The 14,686-nt window shown below is 36.3% G+C and overlaps 1 protein-coding gene across 1 annotated transcript in view; it reads right to left on the bottom strand.

Moving 5' to 3' along the window:
• Positions 1-14,686, bottom strand: part of PAPPA2 (pappalysin 2) — a 303,315-nt gene that overhangs the window by 265,119 nt on the left and 23,510 nt on the right. The gene's annotated exons all lie outside the window — the stretch shown is intronic.

The following is a 14,686-nucleotide window of genomic DNA, read 5'->3' as shown; positions in this document are numbered from 1 at the left end:
GATAACATCCCAGACATCATTCCTAGCCCACTATTCCCTCTAACACCTCTCATGGGTAAGGATGCCCATCCACAGTGAACAACTGCTCCCCAGAGAAAGCAATATGGCACTGCCCCATGGTCCTAGCCTAAAAATCTAGTCACTGAGTTAGTAGAATGACTGTTCTATACCCAATACCACCCACCACAGTACAGAAGCAGACTGTTTCCAGATTAATAAAGGTCCTATCATACACTACCTGCCTTGCTCAGAGCAGGCACAGGGCATTTAACAGGCACAGGGCTGTTAAATCTAATTGAATAAACAAAGGATAGAACACCCATAAATAGTTAGATCATTAATAAGTTGGCAGCAGGAAGGGGCACAAACTTTCAGATGTGGCATGATTGCAGATGGGACTCAGGCAGTTTGGAGGCCTTAAATGTTCGTAGTAACCCATCTTCAGTTTAGCCACCATCTCTTCCTCAGTACCTCTTCTAGTACATAGTCTCTCAGGAATAGCTTTTACTAATAAATCACAAGAAGTCAGTACATCACATAGGAAATGCTTAATAAATATTGCTTGCACCGATGAATAAATGATGGAAAAATATTGATCAGATACCTGGGTAAACATCAAGAGTCTTTCTCCCCAAGCTTGTTAAATAAGACTTTTATTTGTTCCCTGACCTCCTATGCAATCCAGTCCAACAATAATTCTTCTTAGACAGTCTAGATTTATAAGCCATGAGGATTCCTATTCTGATGGTAGGCAAGTGCTTTACAAGTAGTTATATTTCCAAAAGTGATAGAATATCTTCTCTTCTGTCTTCAGCATAAATTAATAACTCATGGTTTACAAAATAGAAGTACTTTTTAGCAAAAATATTTCCTCCCTAACCCAGTAATTCTAGCAACTATACTTTGAATTACTAGTGATGACTAGCTACAGTTCAATAGGGTATTCCGATTTGGGTTTCGGGGTTTCAGTTGTTATTGTTTTCACACTGGGGTCTATCTGTTAAAGAAGTGTAAGGAATACTCCTCTACAAACTCTTGTATTGAGCGGATTTTCAAAAAAAGTAAATAAATCTAGTGAGATTAACACTAAGTTCCCTGATTCATATTTTCTCCTGGTCCACTTATTTTAATAAGTAGTAAGTAGTTTTAATTATCTATCTGACCTATGATCACATGGGCTGCAATACTGAATATCAGGACCATGGAGTTACTAATCTATCAGCTATTTGCTGATCTTTAAGAGAAAGTACTGGGGAGGTTACTTTATATTTGATGCATACACACAGGTATATGTATGAGTTCAGATATAAATTGTTAGACTTGACATATAAGTTACCAGATAATTAACATGATTATCTGCCAGGCATCTACTTGCAATTTTAAACATTTTAATTTGCTGTCCTTAGAACTTCTAGTCTATTATCAAAAAAATAATTGTTCTTATTTGTCTCATAGAAAGGCATAAAGTTATTAATAGTGTATCTGAAATGATATTTCTAACTTCTTGAAATACTAAATAGAAGATGGAAAACTCTGATTATACTAGTCTAGTTCTGATTAATATAAGTTAGCAATTATATCAAAAAATATTTATAGCCAAGAGCACTAAGATCATCTATATTACTTGTGAGATGTAGCCAGTATGTAGAGGTATTATTCTGAATGATTACCAAAGTAATGATTATTTGCTCTCTAATTTAGGATGTCCAAACAGCAAATGAAAAACCTCACTATATTGCTTAGATAACTACATTTTACTTGCTTTGTTACCATTGTTCATACTTCATCTGTAGGGAAATAGAGTATATAGTTGCTGAAGCACTATCTTGCACTCCCTCCAGTTAAAAAGGCATACTTAGCAAATAGAATTCTCTGATTCAGTGCCAACAGCTCTAGTTGTGAATCAGTCACATGTGAAGCTTTCACAAATACAGACTATTTTGAAGCCATATGGAGAGCTTATCCCATATTACAAAAGAAATCAAGTTCCTCACTGCTGCTTAGTAGAATGAAATGTAGAAGACAGAAGTTGAGAGCCTTAGTATTTTTCATTCAGTGAAGGAAAGTTAGCAAGATTGATATCAATGGTAAGTTAAATCAGACATGAAAATGTAAAGATCATCTGAAATTCTTTTAAATCATTTGTTTAAAAATTATACTAGATCAGGAATCTTAGATTTGTCCAAGGTGTCCATGCAACAGTGATACATACTTGTTCATTAATTCAGCAAACTAATGGAATGAGGGGTAGTTAGGATAAACGAGGTAGTTAGGATTCATAGGACCTGTTATGAATAAGTGCACAGAAGCATACTAAGTTAGCTCACCCATGCAAGTGCAAGTTTGGTAGATATTTACAAAGCAATACTATCTGCCAATCTCAGTACTTAGTGCTGGAGATTCTATAGTGATCAAATAATTATATGATATCATGGAGAGTTCAATGTAATGCAGAAAATAAACCTGAAATGAATAACAATGGAATAGGCTGACTACTGAAAGTATAAATAGCTATGGGTGCAGCAAAAGGACCTCTTTATTAAAACATGGACATAACATAGCAGAAATTCTCCCTAAAGCCATTAAATGTCAACTTCCCAACACTGACCTGTCTTGTTAATAATTTGATTCCTAGAAGGTATCCACCATAAAAATCTGCCCACGAGATTAGGACTACCTTGATCACCAGTCAGACTGTCTGGGAAGGCTAGAGAGCACCAAAGCCAAAGAATTCCAAGAGATAAGGTCAGACATTGCCAAGCTCAACGTCCTGCCAGTTCACCCAGTAATATTCATTGCAAGAGTCCTCAGAACCTGCCTTTATATAAATTACTCACTTCAGCCAAATCTTCTACACTGGAATTTTGTGTGTATGTATGTGTGTGTGTGTATGTGCCTGTGTATGTGTGACTCTATTTACTTTTACTTAGCCTGTAATGTTATCTCCCATTTATATAGTCCTTGAGCTTTCCAAATAAATCTTTTGCATACTGTTATTTAAGTGGTAAAACCATCCTCTGAGGCAGGCAGAGTTATTGTCATTGGCCTTCTTTTATAGATGCAGACACTGAGGCTTTGAGAGATCAGGTGTCAGACTGGGTGCAGAGAGTACACTAGAACCAAGATATCATTATTTTGAGCCCAGAACAGTTTTCTACAAACCCTATGCGGGAAAGACCATAGTGCATGTGGTTAAAAGCATGAGTCAGCCAGAAATTATATTCTACAATCTACCACTTACATGCTGTATCATCTCAAAAAAAAAAAAAGTTATATCATCTTGCTGAGCTCTGGTTTCCTTATTTGAAGGTTTTACCTGAGAAATAAAATCTGTGCATCTTCAGCATCCTTCAACCACAAGCTGAGACCTTAGACCGCATGAGGTTGCTGTGAGAATTAAATAAAATATCATATGCGAAGTATCTTAGCACAGTGTTCAGCTCAAATAAAGTGATTAATAAACATTAGCTATGATGAGGAGAAGGACTTTCATGATGTGTTATCAAAGGAAATAATAAATTAGATATAAAACCAGTGGTATGCTAGTAAATATTTAACAACTGGTCCTCTGAAGATTAAAAAAAAATCCAAGTCCTGATTTGCAACATTTGCCAATTTCTGTGATATAAATTACTGCCACAATGGCCAATTTTAAGTTACCAGTATGATGTCACTGAACATGGATTTGGGAAAAGATATGTACAAGTTTCTCTGATGAACCAGTTTGAGTCGATTCCATTACTGTAAAGACTAAAAAGGAAAGCAATTGCAAGCTGCCAAATGTCTCCTTTTCCCTTGGACTACAAAGTTAGATGTGGCTGATTTGCTGATAATATCATTTTTTTGTAATTTAAAAGGGGGTAAATATTACCTATAATCTGAGTTTTCAGCCACAACATGTCTACTGGAAGACCCAGTGACCAACTGTACCTGTGGACAAAATGTGTCCATCCCAGGCATGCTCTTCTTCATTCTTTAGCTACAAATTGGGGTCATAGAGCAGCCTGCACAGCTCCCCACATGCTCTCAGGAGGGACCCTCAGTCCTACTTTATTGACCTCATTAAGCAAAAGCAAGATGAACTTTGTTTCAAAGGAAAAATTACAGAATCCCACATTTAGGAGACTTCTTCTCAGTCTAGCAAAGTAAAGACTGACAAAACCAATGAAGTCCAAGCCAACACAATATACGTGGTGAAACTCTTGAGTTTGTGCAACATTGAGATATTATAATTTTGGATGTACGTGAGATAGAAACAAACATGTTATAACTATTGTTTATTCATCAAAGCCACATTCTTGGAAAGAACAGAGGGACCAGTACATGAATATGATTTATGAAATTACTCAACACTAAACTGAACCATGGTAGCCCATGGATTAGAAAAATCAGATCAAATGATGTAACTCAAAAGATGGTGGTAGTGTGGAAGCCAAACATTTGGACCATATCATCTTACTAAGAATCATTTTCTCAGCTCTTTCTTGTGACTGGCTTCCATCATATATGTTAACTAAATTTAAAACTGTTCAAGCACCTTACCTTGTATTTAATCTGAGTTTTGAGAGAAAGAAAAGTAAATTAAGGGAGGATATCCTGTTAATTGTATACCTGCTCTCAACTCCAAAAATTGTACTTAGAGACCATGGGTATCTCACAGAGCAATATGCTCTTGTGGGTCTTAGCAAACATCACTTGTATCCACTTCTCTACTATCATTAATTACCAGCACTTGGAACTGATAGAGTCAATTACACTCAAGGAGAAAGGTTGTCTCTCAAACTGGAATATATTCCTCCAAAGCAACTACGAAAAATTCTAATAAAGCACTGAACATCATAGATAGAGTTACAAACAGCTGTTTCATGAAAACAAAAGTTTTTAATGTGGCCCCTGTAAAGTAGTAATCCTGCTTCTTTCCATTACTTGAGTGTTTTTTGCTTTTTGTTTTTTCTTTTTTGATGCTCAGGATATCTGCTGCTTATGCCAAAAACAGACAAAGAGACTTGAACTGTGTTTTATAATTTGTCTACTATGTGCAACTCTATCCCTGGTGGACATGCTGCCACCCATAACAAAGTCCTGAAAAACAGTTTGGCAGGCCACCTTGGGCAGACACATCTTCAGACTGACCAAATGACTGTGTGCCTGTTTCTGAGGTCTGAAAAACAGCCCAGTGGGCTTGCTCCTCAAGGACACATCCCCAGGGCAGCCAAGGAGCTGTATGCCCATACCCCTGGCCAGAGTAAAAGGCCCATAGCCCTAACCTCAGTGAGCCAGACCCCCAGCTGACTGACTTACCATGGGCATTATGTGCACTCACATCCCTCCCTCCACCTAAGAAACGGCCCAGCAAGCACACACCCAGCAAAGCTGTGCCACTGCTGCCACAAACTCTTGCAGCCTAGGCCACTGAGATAGAAAAATCACTAGCATGAATTACAGCTGAAGAAACTGACTAGAGACTACTGTGTCCATGTGGAATTAAAGCCAATACACCCTACCCAACTGACACCCTAAGACCTATCTATAGAAATAAGTCTTTTTCTAAGATTGCCCTCTCTTACCACTCCTATCTGACATAGTATTGGAAGTTCTGGCCGGGGCAATCAGGCAAAAGATAGAAATAAAGGGTATTCAAAGAGGAAGAGAGGAAGTCAAGTTGTCTTTGTTTGCAGATGACATGATTTTACATTCAGAAAACTCCATCATCTCAGTCCAAAACCTTCTTGAACTGATAAGCAACTTCAGCAAAGTCTCAGGATACAAAATCAATGTGAAAAATCACAAGCATTCCTTTACACCAACAACAGACAAGTGGATAAAGAAATCATGAATGAACTCCCATTCACAATCACTACAAAGAGAACAAAATACCTAGGAATACAGCCAACAAGTGATATGAAGGATCACTTCAAGAAGAACTACAAACCACTGCTCAAGGAAATAAGATAGGACAAAAACAAATGGAAAAACATTCCATCCTCATGGATAGGAAGAATCAATATCATGAAAATGGCCATAAGGCCCAAAGTAAGGTATAGATTTAACGCTACTCCCATCAAATTACCATTGACGTTCTTCACAGAATTAGAAAAAAACTATTTTAAATTTCTTTATTTTTTAAATTTTATTATTATACTTTAATTTCTAGGATATATGTGCACAACATGCAGGTTTATTACATAGGTATACATGTGCCATGTTGGTTTGCTGCACCCTTCAACTATATTTAAATTTCATATAGAATCAAAGAAGACCCCAAATAGCCATGACAATCCTAAGCAAAAAGAACAAAGTTGGAGGCATCACGCTACCTGACTTCAAACCATACTACAAGTCTACAGTAACCAACACAGCATGGTCCTGTTAGCAAAACAGACATAAAGACCAAGGGAATAGAACACAGACCTCAGAAATCACACCACACACCTACAACCATCTGATCTTCGACAAACCTGTCAAAAATAAGCAATTGGGAAAGGATCTTCTATTCAGTAAATGGTGCTGGGAAAACTGGCAAGCCATTGTCAGAAAACTGAAACTGAACCCCTTTCTTATACCTTACACAAAAATTAACTCAAGATGGATTAAAGACTTAAATGTAAAACCCAAAACCATAAAAACTCTAGAAGAAAACCTAGGCAATACCATTCAGGACATAGGCATGGGCAAAGACTTCATGACAAAAATGTCAAAAACAATTACAACAAAAGCTAAAATTGACAAATGGGATCTAACTAAACTAAAGAGCTTCTGCACAGCAAGAGAAACGATCATCAGAGTGAACAGACAACCTACAAAATGGTTGAAAATTTTTGCAATCTATACATCTGACAAAGGTCTAATATCCAGAATTTGTGAGGAGCTTAAACATATTTACAAGAAAAAAAAACAAACAACCCATCAAAAAATGGGCAAAGGGTATGAACAGACACTTCTCAAAAGAAGACATTTATGTGGCCAACAAACATATGAAAAAAAGCTCAACATCACTGATCATTAGAGAAATGCAAATCAAAACCACAATGAGACACCATCTCATGCCAGTTGGAATGGTGATTATTAAAAAATCAGGAAACAATAGATGCTGGTGAGGATGTGGAGAAACAGGAAAGCTTTTACACTGTTGGTAGGAATGTAAATTAATTCAACCTCTGTGGAAGACAGTATGGTGATTTCTCAAGGATCTAGAACCAGAAATACCATTTGACCTAGCAATCACATTACTGGATATAGACCCAAAGAAATATAAATCATTCTACTATAAAGGCACATGCACACTTGTATTTATTGCAGCACTATTTACAATAGCAAAGACATGGAACTGACCCAAATGCCCATCAGTGATAGACTGGATAAAGAAAATGTGGTACATATAAACCATGGAATACTATGCAGCCATAAAAAGGAAAGAGATCATGTCCTTTGCACAGCCATGGATGAAATTTGAAGTCATCATCCTCAGCCAACTAACACAGGAACAGAAAACCAAACACCACATGTTCTCACTCATACATGGGAGGTGACCATTGAGAACACATGGACACAGAGAGGGGAACAACACACACCAGGGCCTGTTGGGGTATGGGGGTGAGGGAAGGGAACTTAGAGGATGAGTCAATAGGTGCAGTAAACCACCATGGTATACAAATATCTATGTAACATACCTGCACATTCTGCACATGTATCCCTGTTTCTTTTCTTTTTTTTGAAGAAAATCTAATAAAAAATAATCCTACCTGGATTTGCTGCCAAAAAATAGAATTGTATTTGAGGCAAAACATTTGAATGATTTTTATCAAAGATATAAATTAAAACAAATGTAAAAATAAAAAACAAAACACACAAACACACAAAAAAAGAAAAGTCTCTTTTTATAAATCTATTTCATAAAATTGCAAGAGGTTCTACTGGATGCACAGAAAGCAATGTAAGAACACATCAAACATAGAAAATCAAGGAAATATTACACCTCCAAATGAACAAAATAATTCTCCAGTAACGAAATTCAATTATAAGGAAATATACAAAATAGCAAAAACAATTCAAAATAATAATCTTAAGGAAATTCAGTGAGATACAAGAGAAAACAGATAGATGATTAAACAAAATTTAAAAATTCATTATTTGAATGAGAAATTCAATAAAGAAATATCATAAAAAAGAACCAAACATATATTTTAGAGCTGGATAATTCAATGAATAACACAACAAAGAGTATAATCAATAACTTAAACAACAGATTAGACCAAGTAGAAGAAAGAATTTTTGGACTTGAAGACAGATCTTTTGGAATAACTCAGGCAGACAAAAAAATATTTTAAAGAAAGAAAAACCTACAAAAATGTATGAAACATCAGTAAGTGAACAAATATTGGCACTATGGGGGTTGCAGAAAGAGAAGAGAAAAGATCAAGGAAACCTATTTAATGAAATAATAGTGAAAAACTTCTCATGTCTTGGAAAAGGGGTAGACATTCAGATCCAATAAACTCAAAAGTCTCCAAATATATTTAATCCAAATAAGTCCTCTCCAAGGCGTATTTGAATTTTGCCAAAAGTCAAAGACAAAAATAGCTAGAGAAAAATATAATACCAAGTCACAAATAAGGGAATACCCATTAACCCAATTGCAGATGTCTCAGCAAAAAACATACAGGCCAGAAGAGAATGGAATGAAATATTCGAAGTACTAAAAGAAAAAAAACAAACAAATCTGTCAGTTAAGAATATTATACCCAGCAAAGCTATTCTTAGAAATGAAAGAGAAATAAAGTCTTTCTCAGATAAGCAGAAACTTGGAGAATTCATCACCACTAGATCAGTCTTACAAGAAATGTTTAAGGGAAGACTCCCTCTGGAAGCAAAAAGACAGTAACTGCATGTGTTCGTGAAAACATATGAAAGTACAAAACTTGCAGGTAGAGTGAATACACAAAAAAAAGAAACAGATCAGTTCAGGCACAGTGGCTCACGCCTGTAATCCCAGCACTTTGGGAGGCCAAAGTGTGCAGATCATGAGGTCAGGAGTTCAAGACCAGCCTGGCCAAGATGGTGAAAACCTGTCTTTACTAAAATACAAAATACAAAACTTAGCCAGGTGTGCTGGCAGGCACCTGTAATCCCAGCTACTCAGGAGGCTGAGGCAGAGAATTGCTTGAACCTGGGAGTCGGAGGTTGCAGTGAGCTGAGATTGCACCACTGCACTCCAGCCTGGGCAACAGAGCAAGGCTCCATCTCAAAAAAGGAAGAAGGAAGGAAGGAAGGAAGGAAGGAAGGAAGGAAGGAAGGAAGGAAGGAAGGAAGGGAGGGAGGGAGGGAGGGAGGGAGGGAGGGAGGGAGGGAGGGAGGGAGGAAGGAAGGAAGGAAGGGAGGGAGGGAGAGAGAAAGAGAGGGAGGGAGGGAGGGAGGGAGGGAGGAAGGAAGGGAGGAAGGAGGGAAGGAAGGGAGGAAGGAAAGAAATCAAACCTTATCACTGCAAAAACCATGCCAAACATAAAAATAAACAATGAAAGTAAGAAATAAAGAATATACAAAACATTGAGAAACAATCAATAAAATGAACTAAAAAATATAGATTGATCAAAGGGATTTTTAAAAGATCCAACTATATGTTGCCTATAAGAAACTCAATTCACCTGTAAAGACACACATAGACTGAAAGTGAAAAACAGTATTCCTGGAAATGGAAATCAAAAATGAACAGGAAAAGCCATACTTATATACAATAAAACAGATTTTAAGTCAAAAACTTAAAAAAAAAAACAAAAATGCATTATATAATAACAACAGGATCAATTCAGTAAGAGGGTATAACAATTATGTATGTATATATGTACCCAATACAAGAGCACCCAGATATATAAAGCATATATAAAGCAAATATTATCAGATCTAAAGGGATAGCTAGACCACAATACCCATTCTTGGCATTGGACAGTTCAGCTAGATGTAATATTGACAAAAAAAGCCCATAAGATTTGAACTGGTCCATAGACTGAATGGACCTAACTGAAATTTACAGAACATTTCACACAACAGCTGCAGAATACACATTCTTTTTATCAGTACATGTAACATTCTCCAGTACCGGCAAAGCATTAGGACACAAAACAGATGTCAACACAATTTTTTTTGAGACAGGGTTTTGCTCTGTCGGTCAGGCTGGAGTTCAGTGGCAGTACAGCCTCAACCTCCTGGGTGCAAACAATCCTCCCACTTCATCCTCTCAAGTGGCTGGGACTACAGGTGTATGCCACCATATCTACCTTTTTTTTTTTTTTAGTGGAGATAGGGTCTTACTATGTTGCCCAGGCTGGTCTCAAACCCTTGGGCTTGAGCAATCCTCCCATCTCAGCCTCCCAAAATGCTAGGATTACAGGTGTGAGCCATTATGCCTAGCCTCAAAATAATTTTAAAAATCAATGTCAGCCAGACACAGTGGCTCATGCCTGTAATCCCAACATTTTGGTAGACCAAAACGGGTGGATCACTTGAGCCCAGGAGTTTAAAATCAACCTAGGCAATATAGTGAGACCATGTCTCTAAAAAAATAAATAAATAAAATAAATAACATCAAATATCTTATCTGATCACAATGGAATAAAATGAGAAATCAATAATAATAATAGGAACATTTTTGAAACCATAAAAATACATGGAAATTAAACAAGATACTCCTATATCTAATGGATGAAGAAATAATAAGATAATATATAAATTTCTCAAAAAAAAAATGAAAATAGAAACACAACATACCAAAACCTATGGGACACATCCAAAGCAGTATTGAGACAAGATTACAGCAATAAAAACCTACCTCAAAAATTGGAAATATTTCAAAAAACAATGATGTAACAAAGCACTTGAAAGAATGAGAAAAGCAAGTACAAACAAAACCAAAAATTAGTAGAAGGAAATAAATAAAAATAAAAGGAAAAATAAACAAGAGACTAAGAAAGTTCAATGAAACAAAAACTTGGTTTTTTGAAAAGATATAAAAAATGGACAAACCATTAGCTAGAGTTAAACAAGAAAAAGGCCCAAATACATAAAATTAGAAATGAGAAGATGTTATAATTGATGTCACAGAAATACAAAATATCATTACAAACTATTATGAATGCTCCAATAAATTAAAAAGTCTAGAGGAAATGGATAAATTCCTGGACGCATGCAACCTGCCAAGATTTAACCAAGAAGAGATATAAAGCTTGAACAGATCAATAACAGGTAACAAGACTGAATCAGTGATTTAAAAAGTATCTCAACAAAGAAAAGTCTTCACTGCTTCACTACAAAATTCAAATGAAACTTTAAATAACTAATATGAATTATTTTCAAACTAATCCAAAAAAGTTTAAGGGTAGGGTAGTTCTAAACTCATCCTACTAGGCCAGCATAACCCTAATACCAAAACCAGATAAGGATACAGCAAAAAAAGAAAATTACCTACCAATATCCAATAAATATAGATGTCAAAATCCTCAACAAAATATTGGCAAACCAAATCCAACAGCACATCAAAAAAAGCATACACTATGATCAAGTGGGATTCATCCCAGACATGCAAAAATGGTGCAAAAATTATTTATTCATTTCAATGAATGTCTTACGGAAAAATAATTTAATAAAATTCAACATCCTTTAATAATAAAAACTTTCATAAATTAGGTAGAAAGAAAGTACCTTAACACAATAAAGGCTGTAAGTGACAGCTAACATGTACTGAACAGGGAAAAGCAAAAAGTGTTTTCTCTAAGAACTGGAACAAGGCAAGGATGCCCACTCTCACCACTCTTATTTGACATAGCACTGGAAGTCCTAGCCAGAGCAATTAGGCAAGAGAAGAAAACAAAAGGCATCCAAATTGGAAAGAAGCAAGTAAAATTGTCCATTGGCAAACGAAGTGATCTTAAATAAAGAAAAACCTAGGCCAGGTGCCGTGGCTCACGCCTGTAATCCTAACACTTTGGGAGGCCGAGGTGGGTGGATCATGAGGTCAGGAAATCGAGACTATCCTGGCTAACACAGTAAAACCCGTTGCTACTAAAAATACAAAAAAAAAAAAAAAAAAAAAAAATTAGCCAGGCGTGGTGGCGGGCACCTCAGAAAACTGGATATCCATATGCAGAAGAAGGAAACTAGACCCCCACCACTCACCCTATTAAAAAAAAATTCAAAATGAATTAAAGACCTAAATGTAAGACACAAAATGATAAAGTTGCTAGAAGAAAAAATAGGAGAAACACTTCAGGATATTGGTTTGAGAAAAGATTTTATGAATAAGACTTCAACAGTACAGGCAACAAATGAAAAAACGATTGAACTGAAAGCTTTTGCACAGCAAAAGAAACAACTGAAAGAGTGAAAAGACAATCTATAGAATGGGAGAAAATAGTTGCAATTATTCATCCAACAGTGGACTAATATCCAGAATATACAACAACTCAAACATTTCAATGGCAAAAATACAAATAATAGATGAAAAAATGGGCAATGATCTGAACAGATACTTATCAAAAGAAGACATAAAATAGCCAACAAATATATGAAAAACTGCTCAACATCATTAATTATCAGGGAGATGCCTATCAAAATCACAATAAGATATAATTTTACCCCAGTTGGGATGGTTATTATTAAAAAGACAAAAAAAAAAAAATGCTGGCAATGATGAAGAGGAAAAGGAACTCTTACATACTGTTGGTGGGAGTGTAAACTAGTACAACCACTATGGAGAACAGCATGGAAGTTCTTCATAAAACTCTAAATAGAACTATCCTATAATTCAGCAATCCCATTACTGGGTATTTATGCAAAGCAAAGGAAATCAGCATGTTTTTGCAGCACTGTTCACAATAGCCAATATATAGAATCAACCCAAGTGCCCAACAACGGATGAATAAAGAAAATGCAGTATATAAACACAATGTAATATTATTCAGCCATAAAAAAAAGAATGAAATCCTGTCATTTGCAGCAACATAGACAGAACTGGAGGACATTATATTAAGTGAAATAAACCAGCAACAGAAAGTTAAACATTTCATGTTCTCATTCATATGCAGAAGCCTAAAAAGTTGATCTCTTAGAAGTACAAAGTAGGATAGAGGTTTTAGAGGCTTGGAAGGGTGGCAGGAAGAAGGAGATAGGGAGAAATTTGTTAAAGCATACAGAATTACAGCTAGGTAGGAGGAATAAGTTCTAATGCTCTATAGGATGACTATGGTTAAAATAATATATATGTTTCTTAATAGCCAGAAGAGAAGATATTGAATATTCCCAATACAAAAAAGGATAAATGTTTTAGATGAAGGAAATGCTAATTACTCAGATTTGATCACTACATACTTCATAAATATATACAGTTATTACATATCAATTTTAAAAATAAACGAAAAATTGTTAATGTTGCTGCTCTAGATGCTGCACATGTGCCACTCTATTAATCTCTACCATAAATGTATGAGCTGAGTGTATCAGACCAAAAAACTGAGAATCAGAGAAGTTGAGCAAGTCATCCACCATCTCACAGTTAGCAAATGCCAGAAAGGTATCAAAAACAAGTCTACTTGACCAAAAAACCCATGCTCTTTCTACTACACTAAAACATTTTAAATACGAAATAATTAGTTCTTGGTTGTTGTTTTGGGGCAAGAAGAGTGACAAGGGCTGGTGAGTGTGACATTAACAAATTTGCAGACCATTACTTGCAGATGACTGGAATCTGACTCAAAAAAATGTATAGACTAACATCCACACCTGGAAAGTTTGGAGGACAGAACAGAGTGGCTGGCCCAGCTGTTTATATCTCCCTGTTGGCCATTAGTAAATTGACAGGCTGCCTTGCCAAACATTTGGTAAAATTTCTGGGTGGCCCTGCAGACTTTTGACACATAACATTTAGTAATCACTTCTAGAGGACCCCAAGATAAGGAGGGGCTAATGGGAAGAGCAAACAACTGAAAACTCACTTCCAAACAGGTGACTTCAATCCCCACTTCCTCCTTTTTCCTGGTTTCCCCATTTGGTATGTACCTGGCAGAATAGAATCTGTATTTGAAGGGAATGTAACAAAAAAAAAGTGAGATAGCCCAGCTAGGAACTGCTTCTGCCCCTCAAATGCTCTAATTGTTCACCCTTTCTCTACTGGAAAGCTCCCTTCTCAGTTACTGGAACCTTCTGTCTGTGGCTTTTGACAGAATGGAGTCACCTGACCACAAGACCAGATAGACTGGGTATGCTTCAACAGTGCCCCACCACCCTAATGAGAAGGAAAAGTATAATCCACCCTTGGAATTGTAATAGTCAACTAAAAAGTGAGGAAAATATCTTCTAAGAACTGTCAGAAATCCACCTCTCCTTGGTGTTCTTATTTGATGGTAGTGCAAAAGGGGAAAGGCACTGTCTCATACCCTTTTCTTCCTCAAAGCCAGGTATTTCAGGAACATTGTGCCAACTTATTCCAGGGTGTTCAAATGAATGGAAAAGCAAAAAACTGCCCCTTTTATATAGGTTATATAGGCCTGATATACATTATCAATATGTATCTCTCTCTTTGTCTGAAATGCCTCCCTTCTATGGATATGCCCTTCAAAACTTACCTTAAGTTTCATCCTGTCTGTGAAGTTTTCCTTGACTACCTTAGTCAAAGTGATCTTCTTTTGCTGAGCTTTGTTGA

This window comes from Macaca mulatta, chromosome 1, assembly GCF_049350105.2.
Source record: "Macaca mulatta isolate MMU2019108-1 chromosome 1, T2T-MMU8v2.0, whole genome shotgun sequence".
In the NCBI taxonomy this organism is placed as follows: Eukaryota; Metazoa; Chordata; class Mammalia; order Primates; family Cercopithecidae; genus Macaca; species Macaca mulatta.
This window is presented reverse-complemented; position numbering and strand designations above follow the sequence as displayed.